At 36.2% G+C, this 22945-nt stretch overlaps 1 protein-coding gene across 2 annotated transcripts in view; it reads right to left on the minus strand.

Annotated features, from left to right (window-relative positions):
- MCTP1 (multiple C2 domains, transmembrane 1) overlaps positions 1-22945 on the minus strand; it is a 906633-nt gene that overhangs the window by 219433 nt on the left and 664255 nt on the right. The window lies entirely within an intron of this gene.

Genomic DNA, 22945 nt, shown 5'->3' on the forward strand with positions numbered 1-22945 from the left:
AAAAATTTCCAACTATAGAAAGAGTGGGTTTCAAAACTGAGTAATATACTTAAAATACATCAACAATCTGTATGTATAAATACACATATCTCCCTATCACTGCACATTCCATAAATGAGATTAATGAAACAGTAGAGTAACTTCTTCAGAAGGTGACAGATACTAAAGAACAATGTTAATAATTTTCATTATTATGCATAGAGGAAGTTAATAATTTTTAATACTGCTATTTACATAGAACAAAGTGATCCACACATCCTTAACTCTGAACACAGTGAGGAACATAACTCGGATTAACTAAAGAGAGAATAATATTCTTTATTGGATTTTAGTTTTGATTAGTAATAATTTTAACAGGTCTTTGAAATATCAAGAAGTGTTATTTTTAGGTAAAATTCAGGTAATTAAACTGAAAAAACGAACTAATCAAGAAACGGCATTTTACTGGTAATGAATAGCTTAGTTTCTACTGATTTATAATCCACTGTATCTTGTTCAGCTTTTACCTAGTTAAAATATGAATTTGAAACAATTATGTGACATAGTAAAGGCATATAATCTATAACTTTAAAAGTAATTGGTAACTAAACACATTATTTTATAGGTACTCTGCCCCACAATATGAGTAACTCTGAAGAAGTAAGTGTTTTATATATGATGTTTAATTGTATATAATTATATGATGGTTATAAAATTATCATGTTATTTAAATGTTATTTTCATTAAATAGATAATATTTTTATTGGAAATTATTTCATATAATTGCTCAGGTGAAATTTTAATAAATATTGAGGATGGAAGCATATAATTTATAGAAGCAGATTTATAGCACATTTTCTGTGAAATTAATATTTAATCCATTTAAAAGCAGTCTTCCTCACAGTTCTCAGTAAATCTAATGTTTACTTTTCAACTGACTTAAGCTTTACTCAATCAATAAAATTGTTAATGATATTAGTGAAAATGTTCAGGATGTATAAGAAGATTATAAAAGGGGGGAAAGTAATACTGCTATCTTCAGAAAACAATTTTAAAGGCCTTATTGTTGTTATTTACCAAATAAATCGATTTGCACAGTCCCAATTAAAACTAAAACCTAATTATAAAGCATAATACGAAATACAAATTTTTCTATCATACTTTAAAAAATTTTAGGAATAAAATATTCAAGTAAATAATAAAAACTACATTATGTGTATACTGTATACTTATCCTAAGGCTATCCACAGGAATCAGCAAAATTTATTCAAAATAAGTTAATATAATTGCAATACTCATAGCAATATAACACACTGGTGTGTATATGTGTGTGTGTGTGTGTTAACTTGGATTGTATATTGAGAAAATTGTCCACATAAGCAACAAGATTGTTGTTCTTAGCTTGCAGAATATAATTTCATATTTATAAAAATTTCTACTGATTTCATGCTAGACATGAATGAATTTAAAAAATGAAACCCACATTTTTATCAATATAAATTCTAGACCCATACCATCTCTTTAGGGAGGTTTCTTTTATCTTTGCTACATTCTCTGCAAAACTTATTGCTAACATACTTTCAGAAAATGCCAGCCAATAAACTACACTAAAATAATTTTCTTTATAAAAGCTCAATGATCTTTAGCATCATTCACTTTTTTCAAAGCCATAAAAGAACAGATAACAAATATATGACTCACAAATTATCAATTATGAAAAATAATCTGGTTCAGAAAGCTACACTAATGTAAAAAGATGGATCACTTGTCACAAACCAATAAAGGCTATTGTTTGTGAATCTAATATTTGATTTTATCATTTATGTTGGGCTACATAAAATGATTTTTAAACCACATCACTTTTTTGGGGGCAAAAAGAAAACAATTGCTATAAAGGTGGTTGAAGGGGGATGGGGACGAAATCAGATGCAATCTGTCATCCTTGAAACAATTTATATTCTTACACAGAAGCTGCCCTACAAATCTAAATCATAAAGACTTGGTCAGCAAGGACAAGTGTATTAGAAAGGCCCCATCACACTCCAGTGAATGGATGGAAGTAGGAATGTTAATATGACTTTGATTCTGAAAATTTTCAGTTATGATGCTTCATTATGCAGAAAAGGTTAGGAGGGTATCTGCTGTTGTTTATTTTACATCACACAGAGAAAAGGACATGGGACTACCTGGCTCAGAAAACCTGGATTGCTAATTCTCTCTCAGGTTGTTTCATATTTAGAATTCCATAAGAACGAGATATAATTCTGAGCAGCTGAGAAGCACATCCCTGTGAGTGACTGGGGCTAGAAATTTCCTCCACCCTGTTCTCCGAAAATCTCAACAACGCACTAGGTGTTCTGCAATATCCCAATTACAGCTTTTGAAAATCGGCTTGTGACTAAGGTTGCCCAGAAGGCCAATGATAAAACAGGCATGTGTTATCTAGAGGTAACCCTTTTGCCACCACTCAATATGAGACTTGTTCATCAGACTGGCTAGCTGACATGCTACAAATATAGAGAATATATCTTATGGGACGATACAGGCAGGGCACAGGTGGATTTCAGTGGCAAAGCATGTGACAGAAACAGGCAGCCTACAGTCAGGATCAGGGAGTGGATAATGGAAAATAATCCCAATCAAATGGCAAGCCCAGATGGGTGTCTGGAGGAAAGACTAGAGAACAGTGGAAGAAGGGATGAGGATAAGGGCAGGAGAGCAGTCACATTTGGGAGACCTTTCATCTATTGTACAACAGACCTTACCACAGAAGATGTCTTTGTGGTTAATAAGCTCAGCAAAGAAATACTAGAAATTTGGGGGGAGAACCCAAAAACCAAAAAAGGGATGACAGCTCAAGGATGGAGGGACATATATGAAAACATAGTAAGGAAAAAAGTATGAGACCCTAGAGCAGCCTTTAACAGCTTGGTTGAAGGGGCTATTACGAATTTTGCTCGATACAGGGCTTGTGGATATTCTTTGCTCTATTCCTATCGGTCTCTGTAAAGATGTGAAAACGAGGTTGGAGGATGGACATAATTAAGCAACTATTCAATTATGGCAACTGCTAGCTGATGAAGGCCTATCACCATGATGTTTTTCTTAGAAAATGTGCTAATTGACTAGGTTGGAGCGCAGAACAAGCATATGGCTAAGATGTTTGATTACCTAGTTTGGGATCATGTCAGGGATCAAATTTAACATTGTAAAGATGAATGTTTCTATGACAACTACTGTGCTTGCTGACTAAGGAGTGGGTGACAAACTTGAAGGATGCATTTCTTCAACTACTGAGCCATTGGTCCACACACTGTGTGACTACGTGGCTCATCAGCTTTTTCTTATTCTTTACTAAAATCAATAATCCTGCTCTCAGCCTTGGCAAAAGCATAAATCAGACTCTTATGAGAACATTATTACATATGCTTTATTAATTGGAGAAGGTGCATGTGTGTGTGTGTGTATATATATATATATATATATATATATATATATACACAAACCGAATTTCCTTATGAAATGAAATAAAATCAAAGTGCTCAAACTAGATCTAGGGCTATTGTTCCAGCTCATGAAGGTGATGAAGGTGATCACAAATTTCTAAGATTTCTGGATAGGTCCAATCTCTAGGTCAAAGATCACCTATATAGCAACTTTTAGCAAATGACTATTTAATCATGTACAATTTTAGACAAAACCAGTCCCCGCTCCCCAAGGTCATTCCAAACTAAAATTCAAAACAGGTGTTTGATGCTAAGGCTGTAACCAAAATATTCTCCCTTATAACCTGCAACTCTGATAAGACTTCCCGCGGAAATATAATGGTTACATAGCCCTTGTATGGCTCTAACAAACCCCTATTTTCTTCTTTCTGCTCCATACAATGTGCAGTCTATTTGCACCCATTCAGGACTAAATTACAGATAAAGTTACAGCAAATTTGTTTTCTCAAAAAAGCAGTCAGCCCTAATATCCCTTGAGTAATAAAAGCCTTGTCTTTCATTCAGAACTAGAACTGGCATAATTTTCTCCAAGAAACAAACTCTACTTCCTGCTACAATGGATCTGTTCTTAAAATTCTGAATGGGATACAGCTCAATTTGCAGGTGTTCAGGTATAAAGGTAAAAGGCCATTTGACCCCCCAACAGGCAATTGTTGCTGTGGTAGGTAACTTCAGTCTGTTAGTTATATCATTCTATTAGATAAGCTGCCAGAGTTTTCAGCTCTGAATTACCAAGGTAGGCTCAAGTGAATCAATAATTTATACAGATATATCTCATTCATTCTGATGGTATAAAGATACATACTAACAGCCTGCTGCAGCCATAGAACAAAGCCAGAAAGACATTATTTAAAAAGAAAGAGGAAAAAGGAAACCCATTTATCTATGTGAACAGAACCCTTATGTAATAATGACCTAATGGCTTATTAATTTTATTTTTCAACTCTTACTACAAACACTATGATAAGAAAAAATAAGCTCTTCATGAAACTAAATATGGTTGCTCCAGTGAATGCTAACATAATATTTAAGATTTTCAGATAGATCTTAGAATATTTTACACAGCAAAATAACACAATTTGAAAAAAAAGTCATGCGCCAACAACGACTGTATTTATCAACTTAATGAAATACTTCAAAATATTATAACATTTCTGTATTTAAAATTCTTTTTTTAAAAAATGAATTTCAAATGCATTTAGGAACTGTACACTAAGAATATTGTTAATATACCTTTATAGTGCTAATCATAGCCTAGGGAAAATTATATAGTGTTTTATATACTAATACTATGACATTTTTATTAACTTATAATCCCTGTGCTAACTGTGGTACATTAAACAAGTAATAATTAAGAAGGTAGCAAATATTAAAAATGCCTCCTTTAAAATTCTTCAATCATATTAAAGGGACTGATCTATCACTTGAGTTTCTCTAAAGGAAAGCAGTGTCATAAACAGTGCAGTTAACAGCATAAGTTATTAATCAATAGATATCTAGATTGCTTAAGTAGGAATTCTGTAATTTTCTACAGTATTATCAGTAAGGACTATAAAGGAATTGTTGACCTTGCAGCATGATAAATTCTCTCCTAACAACTTTAATTTCAAACAATGCTAGTTCCATGACAGATTGGAAACATTTCATTGAAGAGTCAATGTGTTAAAAGTCACGCCCTTGTTTATTTTACCACTTTGAGTTCAAGCCTGAAGATGTGTCTGATTTGGACACAGGAACCAACCTGGACATATTCAGATTTTAGTTAGGATGACTGTGTGCAAAATTAATTAAGGCAATAGACCCAGAGAAGGATAGCAATTAGAGATAATACTCAGGTACTCTATTTCTTTCATATAGAGAAATTATCTCTCCTCTTCTTTTCTAAGGAAACCCCCTGGGAAATACTACAGATGAGAATAGGTTTGGGAGGAAAATAATAAAAGCACCCATGAGAAATAAAGAAAATGAGAGCAAGAAAGAGACTAACTCTGTGGCCTCAAACCAAAGTCCTTAAGCCTTAATATACCATGTTCTGGGGCTGCCTGCTATAACCAGTTAACATTTCTGGCCTTCCAAGAAAATATAACTAGTCCCTTAAAAGTAGAGATAGAGAAGAGAAATAATGGAGTGCCCCATTTCTGACAGTCAAGAGGGAGAGGAGAGAAATGTTCCCATACTGATCTCATTAAGATGACGAGAATAATGAGTGTGAATCTTATGTATGAATCTCATAGTAGATAGAGGAGGGCATAAATGTATCCCACATTCACCCTTTTATGATGCCTGATATACTACATTTATCCTCAGCTTCATCTGATACTACTGTTGGGGGTTTCTGTTACAATATCACAGCTTTAACTTCAAGTTTTCCAGCGGAAGTCATCTAAGTCACTCATTCAACACAGCTTTATTGAGTGTGGATGAAAATGGGGAAGATCTGTTAATAGCAACTGAAATGCATCTCAAGCAGAACAGCCTGAATTTATTTCCTGTCACTGGTTCTAGTAATGGATTAAAAATACTGACAAATGGCATTTTTCAGTTTACAATCTATTTTATTTCCTACTTTCTTAAACTTGGATTAAACATTCTAGTCAATTAGAAATAGAACCCAGGCATTATGAAATCTACTTTTGGTATATTTTTGGCTGAAGAACTATGCATTTGGCAGCAAACACTATAGAGTGCTTCCTTTGGAATTTATCTTCTTCTCTGTGGTCAAATATTCTTTATAATACATAATACTATAACATAATTATTTTAAGTTAAATGATTTTTCAATACTCATAGATATTTTTTTAAAAACTAGATAGCTCACAACAACAAACATTTTTATTTTCATCCAATTATGACTGTCCAAGCCTAAATTGTCCACAAGATCTCTATTTAAGGACTTCAAAGCATTTCATACAGGTGATTTAATTTAGCTTTCTTTACTCCAGTAAGTCTAGTAGCAATTGGTGTGCCAAGTTTGTAGGAAACCATACCTCACATAATTCCTATAATCAAGTAGAGAACATTCTACAGATTCTAATGAAACCTTAAAAGATGCTCAAAGCAGCAGTATTATTTATTATTATTTCAGTACTTTCACTTTGTGAAGGGACAGAGTTTTCCATTATATTCTTTGATTTTATGCTAAAGTAATTTTTATCTGCATACTTTTAAAGTAAATTGAGGATGGGGAAAAAGACAGTAAAGCTGAATCACCTGTTTTTTAAATAATCTGAAATGTACTTCCTCCTCTGTTTTGGTATTTATTTAATCTAATGGAAAGCTAGGCCATGGAAGGTTCATCTTAGCTACCATTAAATCAATATGGATCAATATAGGTGGTTTGTTTAAGCTCGCGTTCTCTCTCTCTCACTCGCTCTCTCTCTCTTTTTTCTCTCTCTGTGTATTTGAAACCTGGGAAATAAATTCTTAATGAGTCTGCATTCACTTTTAGGAAAAAGTCATTTATACTACTTCAAGTTTAAAAGACATTTCTTGTCTAAAATGTACTTCTCCTAAATGAAGCATGAAGTCTTTAGGAGTTCCTTAATATTCTACAAATACCTGTGGCCATTTTTTTCTTGTGGGGTGCAACAGTATTATGTGACCTCAAACTAACAGAAAAGCTTATCAAATGTATTATTATTGTTTAAACTGCAAAGACTACTTGCACAAAGTCAGCATGGATTTACTACACTGAGTATGTAATTCCAGTCCTCCAGGTCAAAATATTTATTAACAGAAAATACCAGAGAAAAGGAGCTCCTGGTTTCCCTTAACTAAGGACAATTAGACGTATAAACTTGTGAAGCCGAGATAGATGCCCCTCTCTCAATATCCTTATGATTTCAGAGTTTCTGTCTTTGCAGCTTCTATTAACAGCAATACAGACAGGGCAAAGGAGAATCACTGCATTTCAGGAAATGACTGTAAATCTCAGTATTTCACTTTCTTTTTAGCATTCAGTCTCCTCTTGTAAAATGACCTCTCTAAACTCCCTTCAGATTATAACATTCTTCGACTTTATCTGTGCAGCCTTTGCCATGCGGAGGGGCTCTATTCTGGAACTGGTGTTTGAATGGCTGAGTTGTCAGCATCTGGAGGACCCAGGCATGGCATCACCACTATGAGGGCACGTGTTCCAAGGTTACAAAACCAACGAGAGAAGACTTTTATCTTGTTTGCAGGTTTGGTGCCCATTTGAAAGCATTCATTTTTAACTACACATCAACCAAGATTTAAAACCAAGTGTTGGATTACTCAATAAGCATAGTAAATGTGCAGTAAATCACTTCATATTTTTTCACTTTATTAAAGATTCTGATTCTAGGTACAGCTGGCATGTGTTTTTCTCCTAACCCCACAGCACTTTACTACTAAAGAATCAAAGCTTTTCCTCAAATTTATGATCCTTGACAAGGACAGAGTCCACAAGAAGCGAGGTAAGTATGGGCTTCCCTGTGTTGAGTTGCTAATATGTGGGAAACAGTTTTGCATGTTTTCTACTCATGTGAAATTGTTCACTATCGATTTGTAAGAAAGCACAAATTAAGACTATGCTCACTTTGCTTATTGCATCATCTTCTCCATTTAGAATTTTGATACTAATTTAAGGTAGGAAGGTGATACTTTAGGAATTTTTAAATTATTTTTTTTTCAAAAAAAAAGGATACTTAGACAAGATAAAATAACCTACGTTAAAGGTCTCTCCTGGTTGAAAGATGTAATATGGTTCTTGCAGTGGAAGAACCAAAGTATAAAAAAAAAGTAGTAAAACAGAATTAAATACATAGTAATACTTTTAAACTTTCAATATTGCTGCCTAATTAGAAAATGTTAACTCAGCTATTTGAATCTCTACATTAATGAATTAATTTTTGTAACTATTTTAATTTTACTAGTAATACTTTGAGAAAATACAACTTCTCTGTTATCCATCCCCTGTGATGCACAGGAGATAGGATAAGCTATTGATTAAAATGTTGACAGTTTAAACCCACCTACTGAGGGTTGGCGAAGGAGAGGAAGACCCTCAACTAGGTGGACTGACATGGTAACTGCTGCAGTGGGCTGCTGTGTGTCATGAAGGGTAAGGATGGCACAGGATAGAAGAAGTATCAGATCTTTTGTTCATAGGGTCATTATAAGTCGTACTTGACTTGATGGTACCTAACAACAACAAGTGACACCTCAGAAGAAATGTCTGGTGATTTACTTCTGAAAGATCTCAGCTATTGAATACCCTACAGCAAACAATTCTATTAAGATTCACATGCGGTTGATGTGAGTTGGAATTTATTTGATGGCATAGGAGTTCTGGTGGCATAGTCTGTTGGGAAAGTATGCCTCCCTGGTGGTTCAGATGCATCAGTGGCAATCTCCAAGTAGTGTTATTGTTAGCTGCTGTCAAGTTGATTTCAACTCATAGTAACACTATGACCCCTAAGATTAAAACTTTGTCCTATCCTGCAAGGTACTCACAATCTACGCTGTACTTACACCCATGTTGTGGCCAATGTGTCAGTTTGTCTCATTTACAGTTTTTCTCTTTTGCTGACATTTTAAGATGTGGATAAAGATAGAGTCAGCAAAAGAGGAAGACTCTAAATGAGACAGGCTCACGCAGTGACTACAACATGAGTGTAAGTACAGCATAGATCGCGAGTACCCTGCAGGATAGGGCAAAAGTTTGCGCCTAGGGGTCACAGGGTTACTATGTGTTGAAGTCAACTTGACAGCAGCTAACAAAAACGACACTCAAAAAATGAGGATCTTCTACTTTCCCCATTAATTCCAAAAGATTTTTCTAATCAACAGGGAGATATTGTTTAATTTGCCAACATTTTTATGGCAAAATTGGATGAATTGTGTCTGTTCCAAACATTTGAGCATTGCCTGAAGTCTCTTTGACAGAAACTATATATAATGTTAACTACAGTAAAGTGAAGTGTAATAAATTGTATACAGCTAAGTGGGATATAAAATATAATTTTATTCTCATTTATTTAACATAGATATTGTTGATAAATTGCAGTAGTCAAGGTTTATTTTGATTCGTATGATGATCTGGGTAACTTGTCATGCAGAGTAGTTAATAGAACAAGTGTCTTCACTGTTTTAAAATGGCTTTTCTATCTCACATTTTCCCCCCTGCCCTTCCAATAAAGATCTAATAGGTAATTGAGCCTAATGAAGTGTGCTTTTATATCTCTGACATAATGATATTCATTTAAGAATATAAAGATTATTTATTAGTCACAAATACAGTGCAATGTACAGACAAATCTCATCAAATCCTCATAATGAGAGAGGTTATATTACTTAGGTCAAGATTAATGTTTACCCCATTTCTCCATTTCAGTGAAACACAACACTATACTTAGAGTTGGTGGAGAGATGAAAATCCTCATATGAGTTTCCATACGGGCAAAAGATAAAATCTTTCAGCCACTATAAAGTTTTACAAACTCTTTCCTCAAATTAGACTCCAATGCAATCCATAATGATATATAGAGGTCACAGATTCCCTTTCTCTTGTTAGATTATTTATAAGAATAATTTGCCTCATATGCAACGTTTAGAAAATCCAACCTAGACAACACCAAGGACATGAAGTTAAATGGAATTAAATGTTCATTAAAACTCATTTAGGGCATGCATTCTCAACAGGGGCAACGAGGGGGTGGAAACAGCTCTTAGATGTTGTTGTTGTTGAGTACCTTCGAGTCAGAACCAACCTATAGCTGACCTTCCAGAGGGTTTTCAGAGGCAGTTAATGGCACAGGAACAGAGTGCCCATTCTTCCTCTGCAGGGCAGATGGTGGCCTTGAACCACATGCCTTTGGCATTGCAGCGCAGCTTCTTGCCACTAGGCCACCAGAGCTCCAAGAGTGAACAACAACAACAACAACAACAAAATAAACTAACCCCAAACTTAAGATACAAAAATAATTTTTATATCATCTCTAAAGTTCAACTCTCTGCCAAAGTCTTATCCTTCAGTATTTAATTTCTCTTGCTAAATTAAAATTTTCTCCTTAGGGAGTAATACAAGCTATGTTTTGCTTCTAAAATATTTTATTTTCTCCACTAAAAGGGGCTAACTTCGGTTTCTACCTAAATAGTCATGTATATTTTAATATGCTTTCTATCATTCCTTGCTTCGTAGTTTCTTTCCTTTCGGGTCAGTTGCTGATGACTAGAATGAGCATCTGAACAGTGAGTCACCTTCATTCTGGCTGTTATTGTTGTGTACTGTCGAGTGAGAACTGACCCATAGCTGACCCTCCAGTGGGCTTTCAGAGGCAGTATATTGCATAGGAACACATCTCATCCTTCTCCCACACAGCAGCTGGTGCATTTGAAGGACGTGCCTTTGAGATTGCAGCACAGCTTCTTAATGCTAACTAGGTCAGCAGAGCTCTCTGACCACTAAATGTACCGCTTCTTGACTGCTGAGTATCTATCATCAGAATAAAGCAGAAGATGTAATCCAGAGTCTACTCACAAGTACCCGTGGTAAAGATAATCTAAACCCAATAAAAATGTGGTAAAATGATGACAAGAGAAATGACAGCCAAAACTAGCAGCAAACTTCTAGTTACCAGAATCTCAACTGGTAAAATTAGTACATTCATGATTATAGCATCTATCTTCATCACTCACTGGTTGCTGTCATGTCAGAACTGACTCATGGCTGACAGTCAGGTTTTCTGAGGCTGTAAATTGCACAGGAGGAGACTTCCCATCTTTCTTTCATGGATATATCTTAATAACCTAGCAAAATGGAAATGTGGGAAAGCAGCAAGCATTCTACTTCTGCTTCTTAATGTTTAGATGATACAAGAGGGTATGAAAATACGTGCAGAATTAAAATAATGACTGTTGCTGTTGGTGTTAGGTGCCACTGAGATAAGTACAACTCATAGCAACCCTATGAACAACAGACGTTAGCCTTGTCCTACCCTATGCCATCCTTACAATCGTAACATATTTGAGTCCATTCCTGCAGTCACTGCATCAATCCATCTGAATGAAGGTGTTCTCTTGTGCTGGCCCTCCACCTTTCCAAGATATATGTCCCTCTCCAAAGAATAGCCTCTCCTAGTAAAATGCCAAAAGTATGTGAGACAAAGCTTATCTTCTCTAAGGAACACTGATTGCACCCTTTCCAAGACGTATCTGTTTGTTCTTTTGACAGTTCACAGGATATTCAGTACTGTTCGCAGGACCACAGCTCAAAGGCATTACTTCTTCTGTCATGCTTATTCATTGCCAGCTCTCAGATGCATATAAAGTGATTGAAAAGGTCATGACTGAATCAGGTACACCTTAGTCCTCAAACTGACATAATTTCTTCTCAGTAATTTGGAGAGGCTATTAACTACAGATTTTCCCAGTTTACCAAAGACTGTAGATTCAAGATGAAGTCATTGACTATTTTAATCTTTTTTTCTCTCCATCTGCCATGATGTTTCTTATCAATCCAGTGGTGAGAATTTTTGTTTCATTGACACTGAGATGCAATGTATATTGGAGGCTACCTACTGTCTTTGATTTTCTTCAGCAAGTGCTTCAAGTCATAGAGGTCAGATTGGAAGTCAATAAAAATGAGGAGAAACAATTGCAAAAGTAATGCGTGAGGTGTTATCAGTTACTGCATTTTTCTTATAATTTATAGCCTTTCCAGTTATTATACTTGAAAAAACCTATTTCAGTATTTGAAACTATATGTTGTAATACATTTTACATAATAGCATTGCACAATAGAAGATGAGTTGCTATTCTGCCCAGCATGAGTTTCCCTCACAATTTAACTAGAGGTTGAAAGGCAGAAACTTCTTTGAAGAACAAAAATATTGGTTTAGGATTTTTCTTGGGATAAACAGTGACAAGCTTTTTATGTCATGATCTTGAATTTTGTTTTTTAATCCTAGATAATTCTACTGCAAAATCTGAAGCATCTAACATATTTTTAGAAGCGTCAAAAAGGTTATGGGATTGCTTGAGCAAAGATAAGAAAGCAGGAAACTACCTCTACCACTCTGTCACTGCACCCATGATCAGGACTCAGGAGAAGGTGAGTTCTTGGATTCGTTATGACATCAAACGTAGATACATTGCTGATGCTGGAGGCTTTTGTTTGATTACAATAGCACAATGGGACAATCCAGAGCAGTATATATGAGAGAAAGTAAAATAGTTTTATCTTCCTCGGATCACCCACAGATAAAAACTTTCCCATATTATAGCATGCTCTTCCTCCTTGCTTTAGAAGACAAAAGAAGGGAGAACAGTGATAATGGATGGGAATCTGTGCGTGAAATGTTATTAAAATGAATTATTCTTATTATATGTATAAAATAGAATTTAGCAGGAATAAAGTTATTAGAGAATATTAGATGCTATACCTTATGTGGTTATCTTCCTTCAAAAATCAAAAGACCATTTTTGCTAATGAAATCCATTAAAATAAAGTAAGCAGGCAGTTGGTATGAGTAGTCAGGAAATAAGGAGATGCATTGCACTGGTGAAATCTGCTGTTAAAGACCTTTCCACATTATTGAAAAGTAGTGATATCAATTTGAGGACTAAGATGCATCTGATTCAGGCCATACATAGCCTTTCCTATTACTAGCTATGCATCTGAGACCTGGACAATGAATAGGAATTGTGGAAAAAGAATTGATGCCTTTGAGCTGTGGTATTGGAGAAAAACACTGAACATCCTATGGATGGCCAAGAGAAAGAATAGCTATGTCTTGGAGATGGTGCAGCTGGAGTGCTCTTTGGAAGCAAGAATGATGAGGCTTTGCCTGACATACTTTGGACATGTTGCTAGGAGTTGCTTTTACTTGGAGAGGGACATGATGTTGGGAAGGGTGGAGGGTTGGTGATAGAGAGGAAGACCCTCAACCACGTGCATTGACAAGGTGACTGCTGCAATGGGCTTTTGTGTGTCAGGAAGTGCAAGGATGGCACAGGACAGGATTGCATTCAGATCTTTTGCTCATAGGTCACTATGAGTTGTACTCTATTCGATGGCACCTAACAACAACAATAATCAGGCAGTGGACATATTTAAAGAGAACTTCAGATCTGTCTTTCACAGAGTTGTTATTAGTCATACTTGACGACACATACTAACAAGTGCTGACTTGAGAAAGTGTTATACAATTCCCTTCATGAACAGATCAGAATCTTGCCTTATCTTCTACTTCATGATCTCCCCCGTGCTCAAGCCCGTTCTTGCCATTTCTGGGTCAATTCATCATATTAAGGGTCTTCCTCATGTTCATTGACCCATAACCTTTCCTGGAATGATGTCTTTCCCCAAAACCTTATGGGGTAGTTCTACTCTGTCACAAAGGCCACTATAAGTCAGAATTGACTTACAAGAGATACAGTCACAAGCCACACTGGAGAATCAGAGACCTGGCATGAGACTTAGAAAACTTTGACCACTATGTCACTAAGAGCTTTATTCTCAAGTTCACTGAAGGACTGTGGGTGGAGGAGGAGACAATATTGACGGGACTGAGAACTTTGTGACACTGGCCTAAAGCCACAAGGCTCAAAGCTGAGGTGCCTGTGAACACATTTCAGAAACTATCCTGACTCTATTCTGCTACTAACCTGGATTATAATCTTTTGACTTCCCCAGTATAGTTCTGTGTGGTCTGTGAGCTATCATATCATGTTTTGGACCCAGTAGAGCTCTAAAGTTGGTGGGTGTTAGGATGAGTAGAAAAAGCTGTGGGAATGTGGGGGACACATCTGACATCATGGGAATTAGTTTTGTGTTGTTGCTATTGTTGACAGGGACAGTTCCCTTTTGTAGATGGTAAATGTCAGATATGGCCATCCCCATGTAGCTCTTACTCGTTTTACACCTCCTACCCACTCTTACCCTCATACCTCTCTCCATGAAAAAAATAACATAGACTAAACTAGAGCATTACTCCTTGGGAAGGATATTTCATTCTGCTAATATCTGGTCTGCTATATTTCATAAGATTCAGGGTTGATTTTAATTCCTAGTGACCCATACTAATTCACTTTCCAGCATGCTCTTTGGGAGCCTTCTATGTACATGTAAAAATTTATATGCAATGCTTTGTGAAAAGAACCAAATAAGAAAAACAAACATACAATTTTATTCAGGCCAAAGTTTGACAATATTTTCCTGTCCTTGTTGTAGTTAGCTATCATTCAGTTAGTTCTGAATCACAGTGATCCTGTTCTGTTCAACAGAACAAAACACTGTCTAGTCCTGTACCACACTCGCAACTGTTGTTATGTTTGAACTCTTTTATTACAGCCACTGTGTTAATCCATCTCTTGAGTGTCTCATTTCTTTTTTGATGGCCATCTCCTTTCCCTATCACAATATCCTTCTCCTGGTACTGGTAACTCCTGATAACATGTCCAAAGTAAATGAGAAAATGTCTCATTATGCTTGCTTCTAAAGAGAGTTTGACTGTACTTCTTTCAGGACAAATTTGATTGTTCTTCTGGCAGTTTATTCTATTTTTAACATTCTTTGGCAACACCACAAGCTAAATGCACCAAATCTTCCACCTTTCTTATTAATTGTTCAGGTCTTGTATGCAATATAAAACTCGAACTCAAGTAGATTCTGACTCACAACAATCTTTCATTGGGTTTCCTAGGTTGAAAATCTTAATGAGAGGAGACTGCTCATCTTTCTCTCAAAGAGTGCTGGTAGACTTAAACTGCTAAAGCCCATAATTTTTTGGTTAGCAGCATAACATGCTATGGGGTAAAGTATCAGAACCACATATAGATATATATTGTTGTTGTTAGGTGCCATCGAGGTAAGTATGATTCATAACTACCCTATGAACAACAGATTTGAATCCTGTCCTATCCTGTGCCAATCCCACCATCTCTGACACTCTTGAGCTCATTGCTGTTGTCACTGTGTCAATCCATCTTGTTGGGGGGGTCTTCCTCTCTTTTCAATCATATGGATTTGAGAACTGGACAATGAATAAGGATGACAGAAGAATAATCAGTGCCTTTGGGTTGTGGTATTAGACAAGAGTACTGAATATCCCATTTTTTGCCAAAAGAATGAATAGGTATGTCTTGGAAAAGATGCAGCCAGAGTGCTCTTTGGAGGCAAAGATGGCAAAGCTTCATCTCATACTTTGGACGTGTTGTTACGAGAGGATTTTCCTTGTTAAGGGATATCATTCTTGAAAGGGTGGAGAATCAGCAAATGAGAATAAAGCATGCATTAAAATTGACTTAAATACCATGGTTTAGATCAGATGTACCTCATTCCACAATGTGACAGTTTTGCTTTTCCAGTATGTTGTTTGGTTTCTTGACTGCTGTTTCCATGGGCAGTGATTATGAATTCAAATAACAGGAAAACTTTCCTTTCACGATGTTAATGCTTCTCCCTTTATTGTGATGTTGCTTATTGACTCAGCTGTGAGGATTTTTGTTGATGTTCATTAAGAAGTGGTTCAAGTCCTCTTCACTTTAAGCAAGGAAGGCTTGTTATCTGAATAGTGAAAGCTGTTGATAAGTCTTCCTCAGATCCTGACACGGTGTTTTCTTCACACAGTTTAAGTTATTATTTGCTCAGCATACAGATTAAATAGGGAACTTTGGTGGCCTAGTGGTAGAGAATTGCACCACCAACCTAAAGGCAAATAGCTTGAGTCCAATAGCTGCTCTTAGAAAGACAAGCAGTATCCTTACATGTGATTTACTGCCTCTCAAAACTCACTGTGGAGATCGGTTGTGATTTGGTTCCAATTTGATGGTATATAGCATAACATATATATTAAGTATAATTGTTGCTATGTGCTGTTGAGTCACCTGTGACTCGTACCAACCCTATGTACAACAGCCCTAAACCCTGCTCTATCCTGTGCCAATCTTATTGTTGCTGACACACTTACCCCCATTACCCCAGTCACTGAGTCAATCCATCTCATTGAGGGTCTTCCTCTCTTGAACTGTCTCTCCACCCTCCAAGCATGGCGTCCCTCTCCGAGGACTGGTCCCTCCTTGCAACTTGTCCAAAGTATGTCAGATGAAACTTCAGAACCCTTGCCATCAAGGAGCAGCCTGGTTTCACCCTCTGCAGGACGAACCTGTTTGTTCTCCTAGCCATCCATAATGATATACAATCTTGATGTACACTTTTCCTGATTTTTAGACCACTTAGCATACTTTTGCTCTGTTTGAACAGCTGATTATTTTTACTGTGTTTATGTCTATCTACACCACACTATTAAAGGTATTACATGATCATTCTTTGCAATGTTATTCATCATTTGTTATATGATCTATACAGTTGAACATCTTTCTAGAGTTAAAATATAGATAAATTTATTTCCGGTAGTGCCCAATTTTAAATAAGACCTATCCAACATCATTCATGATAGCTCTTTATATACATTCTCTTCTGAATCTAGCTTGACTTTCTGTCAATATCCTGTCAGTGTAGCTGTGGTGCTGGAGAAGAGTATTGAATGTACCCTGGACTGCCAAGAAAACAAACAGATTCATCCTGGAGAGGGTTAAACCAGGCTACTCCTTGGAGGCAAGGATTCTGGGGCTTCATCTAACATACTTTGGACATGTTGTGAGGAGGGACAGGTCCTTGGAGAGGGACATCATGCTTGGGAGGGTGGAGGGACAGCGCAGGAGGGGAAGACCCTCTATGAGGTGGACTGACTCAGTGACTGGGGTAATCGGGATGGGTGTGTCAGATGCAGAGTGACTGGCACAGAATAGAGCACAGTTTAGCACTGTTGTACATAGGGTCGCTATGAGTTGCAAGTGACTCAATGGCACATAACAACAACATACTGTTGTGACTGTTTTTTAATTATCTTCAGCAAAATTTTACTTGCTTGTAATATTAATATATTGTTTTAAAGTATATATATGTTGTTGGCTCACCTTTCTTTGAAATTGGCACAAATGTAGGTCTCTTCCCAATTTCTTGGCATAGCTGAGTGAGTTATCCCAGCATGGTATCCATTGGTTGAAATGTCTCTATTAGTTTTCCGTCAATTCCTGGAGGCTTATTGGTTAATGGTCTCATTGTAGCTATGAATTACTAGTAGGAAAAACTTGGACTTGTCTTTTTATTCTAAGTTTAAAGTTATGTCTTCTAGGAACTCATGCAATTGGGGCAAGGGGAATATATTTCAAGTATACATGATAAAGACATATATTTACTAAAGAAAAGAAAACTTTTTAGAATCTTTTGTATGTCAATACTTTTGATTTGGTGGAAATTTTTACACAACTTTGTAGGATTATAATCTTCCAAATCAATGAAGTTCTATACATATCTTCCCTCCCTTTCCAGAGGGAGCTCTGGTGGCTTAGTCCTAAGGAGTTGTGGTGTGAATCCATCAGCTGCTCAATGGAAGAAAGTTGGGCAATCTCCTCAAGTGATTTACTGCCTCTGAAAACCTGCTGGAGGGTCAGCTATGAGTTGATTCCAATCCAACAGTACATAACAACAACAAACCATATTTGTGAAGAAAATGCTTAATGCCTATTTAAATTTTAACAAATTAAAATGAGAGAATTGCTTAGGACCAGCAAGCAGGCTTGGGATTGCACAATTTTTGTATTACTCAAATACCAATAAACTACTATTAACAGAAGATCATTTCATTTAATATTTATATTTTTATTTTGGAGGTTTTCAGATTTTATTTTGTAAGGCAAGTAACAAAATTTACCTTTGGAACATTAATTGTTTTGTTCCTAGCACTCAACGATCATTCTAACAGCAATAATAGCAACACATTTCTTGTAAAAATCACTTGAAAACTGTCACATAATTGTAGCAAAACTTTGCTAGTGTGGTATTACTGGTACAACATAAGTTTTCAATACAAAAATTTCCATTTAAGTATGGACTAGCCTTCAATAAATCCAGTAAGATTTTAAGTCATTTAGCAATATAACTAAGACTTGAAATACATGTGATGGAGACATGCTTTTGCTTTCATATTGATATTTCTTCTTAAGTAACACTTCCATTTAAAATGTTTTATTTTTTTGTACTAGCTTTTCGGACACCTCCCCCTAACCCTTGTGTTGTTTTTAGCAGCAGGCTATGCTTTGTACTCAATAAGGTGTCCTTGGGAGCCTATTGTCTACAGAGTATTCTCGCTATTCCCATTGTCTCCATAAATTTGGTTCTTCTTTTGCTGGTGCTTCTACTATTATTATTTTTTTAAATATATTATTTGGCCACACAAAGCAGCCTTATGTCATTATTTGCATACACATCATCTCTGCTTTTCTGTTCCCCTCCTCCAATGGCCCAGCCTTTCTCTGATTAGCTGTTGTCTGGAGGATGATCTTGTGCTAAAATGGGAAATGAATGAGGGTAGAGCACAAATTATCCAGAAGCAAAGGAAACAAAAAGAAAATAAGGCACTTGAAAAGGACCCAGAAAGGAATGAGGAATGAATCAGTATGGCCTTGCTGAATTGCCGTAGAGGGAATTCTCAGTATGGACACAAAAGGAACGCAGGGACTCTAAGGAAAAACCAGGGAGGGAATCTCAGTAGAAATTCTGCCTTGTAGTCTGTGAGGACAGAGGATGAAGCCAGCAGTCCTCCAGATATGAAGAGAAACAAATGCATTTTATGAGTAACAGTTAAGCATTCAAACATGCCGTTTTGGAGTACAAGGTACTTGGAGGAGTTGACATCCCTTCATAATTCATGTTCATTGTTCCTCTAAGTAAAATATGTGTCTCACTTAAGTTATTCTGTTAGGAATTGTACTTTAAAGGCAAGAGGACATTTTTGATAATGCACATCTTAAACTTTTCATTAAACTACCAAATTTAAATTCTACCTTTTTGTGCACTCTGACATTTTTGTCTGGCATTTTCATTAATTTTGCGACATACATAAATGTAGCTGAAATGTTAACTGATCAATACTTTGTCTCTCTCATGTAGCACTAGCGCTCTGCTCCCAAAGGACCACACAGCAGAACAGAAATTAAATGTGTAAAATATCAAATGTTAATGTTAAACACAGTGGCACTTACTGTATAACGACAGAAAAGGCTAAAACAATTCCAAATGGACAGATGGTACCACAAATTATCTACAATCACATTTAAAGATTAAAGTTTGTCCTGTAAAATAATTCTTTGACGCACACTGAAGTGTGTCCTTTTACTGATAGCTCAGTTGGCCAATTATTTTTGCGCTCATTACAGTGAGAAATGACAGTGCTGGAGAAAGAGAGTGGGCCCTCTTTTATTTCATGTTACACCCTCCGACATCCATAAGAACACAAATGTCTGGTCAAGAGCCTGATGAAAATTAGGCCCAATTTATGAGACATTTCCATGTTCACAATAGATAACTCCAAAAGACGATGCCTTCTATACCACACATGTGGCTGGCTGAATGCTCTTCAGCATACTTCATGCATAGCAAAAATTTAAAAAGCCCAGCCCGTACCACACAAATACCAGAGACACATTTGCTTAGGTTTTACCCATCACCTTCTAGACTGATTGCGGCCTCTAATACTGTCAGCCAGCTCTGCGCCTCTCCCACAGCACAGAGGCCGAGGCAGCTTTAACTCTTCATTTCTTGTGCTCTCCTCTTTATTTGACACTGGGATGAAAAATTATTGTTTTTCCATTTTGATTTCATTAGCGCACATTCATTTTTGGAGTAAATAAGTAAAGAGAAATAAAATGGAATAGGAAAAGGACACTTAAAAATTACAAAGTTTACTGCTCTGGGCCAAAACCCAAGCTGCATAATGGCCTGAATGCATATGCTCCATGAGGCAGCTGCATTTATGGAAAAATGGGCCAAGTGGAACCAATATTATAATAATAGACCCGTGATCCATCAACAGGGAATGATGGGAACAATATGTTTATAACAATAGGGTGCTCCTCATACTCTTCTAATAGAAAGCAGTTCTTTTCAATAAACTGCCCTGAAAAGTCTCTGGTTATGCAACACAATCGTGGAAACATTTTGTTCTAAATGCACACATCATTTAATATCTCCAAGTTGAATAAAAATTCTACAACACTCCTATCCTCAAAGTATTACTTTACTACAGTTAACAGGTAAGTATCTTAAAACACTTTCAGAAAGAAAATCGTAGATTTCTATCTACTGAGTGAACTTAGACCATCTTTTACTTTTTTGTGTGCCTCAATTTCTTCTTCTGCAAAACGGGAAAATAACAGCATCTCCTCATAGAGTTGTTAGGGACATTAAATGTATTAATGCATGAAAGTACTTCATGTTCCCCAGCATATAGAAAGAGCTTAATAAATTACTATTACATTGTAATCTTTTCCTATCATAATTTAGTATGAGATTAAAGTACTTGACTGAAAGAGAGTCATAAAACAGTTTAAAATTTAAGTGGAAACTTGAGGAAACGGAATCATTACTTTTTGTTTTTCTATCAACTCATGTCAATTGCATGTGAGTAGGACAAATATCTAGCGTCATATTCATACCTGGCTTTATTAGGGCAAAACCTTCTTTATTCAGCATCATTAAAAGATGATTTCTCCACATAAGAAAGATTTCCATAGTGACTGATTTAGCCAGTCATTTATACGGAGAGACTGAGAACCAGACACTCTGTCGATGATGCTGGAGCATCAAGGTGCAGAAAAAAGCAGGGTCCTGATGCTCATGTATTTTTTTCCCAATGAAAACACAGTTAATATTATTGTTTCTCTTCAAAAGTACTTTCCAAAGTACTACATAATAGCTTGAAGCCTCAGTTTTCACCATCAGAGCCAATAATCCCTTTTCATGTTCTTATTGCCACTCCCTGCAAGTCCTTGTTTTTAGTTTGTGTTTCATAGGACAGAATTTGTTAGAAAATGATCATCAGTTAAGAGGGATTTATTGTCATATGTCTTCTCTAGTGAATTTTGACTCAGTTAATGTATGTATACCTGAGTTTCTTAGAATTTTGGGTTAGGATTCCTACCCCCACCCCCATAGCATCAGAGAGAAATTTTTAATTTATTCAAGTTGAATTTATTTCGAACTCTAGAAGTCAGAAACAAAGCTCATGATGACTATAGAGTGCAATGTTATTCTAAAGTAGTCCTGAGCCCATGATATTAATTACATATGTTTCTCTTTTTTCAAATGTCAAAAAAGATGGGGGTGGGGAATGGCTTTAGGAGAATTGGACCAAAGATGGCAGCACGACCTTTATTGTGGAATACTACTGCATCTAGTACTATGGAATAGCCATAGGAACTCAATATTATATTTCCCCCCTTATTAAAGTCAAAGTGTCTCTATAGTACTGGAAAATTGAATAAAGTTTGCGTAACATCATCAATATTTATTTGTTACATGAAAGAGCTACTGAAAGAATATCTTGGGAAGCAGATTTTCTTTTCTGGAATTTAATGATGATGACAATTGCCTTTTTTGAGGAGACAACAACATGCCTGTGGACAGCAAGCTGCCTAACTTTCTGGTAACTTACAACACAAAGGGACATACACACCCTTTGTTCCATGTGCTCAGACATTAATGAAAGTCCTATACAAGGCCTGAGAGGAGGATGGGCTCAAAGTTCCAAACAGATGTGCATACGCTCATGTGAATGGTAACACTAAAATGTTGATTTGTTACTATAATTAAGGCTCTTCTTGTAAAGCCCTTATAATAAAATTGTATTCTGCTAAACAGCAACTGTAAAGAAGCATAAGGTGCTCATATTCTAACAAACACGAAAATAAAATACAGGATTTCAAAAGAAGGATTCCACTTAAACTTCAAACGAAAGTCCTGAATAAGCAAAAACAACATGAGAACAGAACATCCCAGCGAAAGCTCAGGGAAAAGTACTCTTTCAGATTTTCTAGCTCTGCAAGTTGGTCTCACCAGCGGTTTTTAAATAACTGGAGTAAAAAGGCTACAAGATGAACTCTGTTAGGGAGCTACTTGGCGTTTTCCTCACCTGTACCTTTTTAAAATGAGAACATCTCTGAAATAAGAAAATGTCTCTTAAATAGGTCACTTCCACTTCCCTTTGGTTCACATATTAAAGCATTAGCAAACTAGCATCTTACTGCCAACGATTTTCATATTTAAAAAAACTAACCATGAAACGAAATAAAATCAAATGGAGATGGTCAAGATTATAAATTTCTTTTCAACACTAAGGATTATCCTATTGGGATCTGGAATTATGCAACATGTAAAATTTTTACTTTTTAGCTGTCACAGAGAAAATTATGCATAAACTGAGATGTCTTGCATTCCGGAAATCTGAGGAGGGAAAAATGTATTCTTGGACTCAGACCTTGTACAATCCATCAGGTTTCTGCCCACGGCAAATCTGTCCAGTCAAGTCTTAAAATAGGAGTTTTTAAATGGCCACATCAACATAACTGTTACTATAGCCACAGAAACATGCAGCTAT

This window comes from Elephantulus edwardii, unplaced genomic scaffold, assembly GCF_000299155.1.
Source record: "Elephantulus edwardii isolate Elephantulus edwardi_28Jun2011 unplaced genomic scaffold, EleEdw1.0 scaffold00043, whole genome shotgun sequence".
NCBI classification, from domain to species: domain Eukaryota; kingdom Metazoa; phylum Chordata; class Mammalia; order Macroscelidea; family Macroscelididae; genus Elephantulus; species Elephantulus edwardii.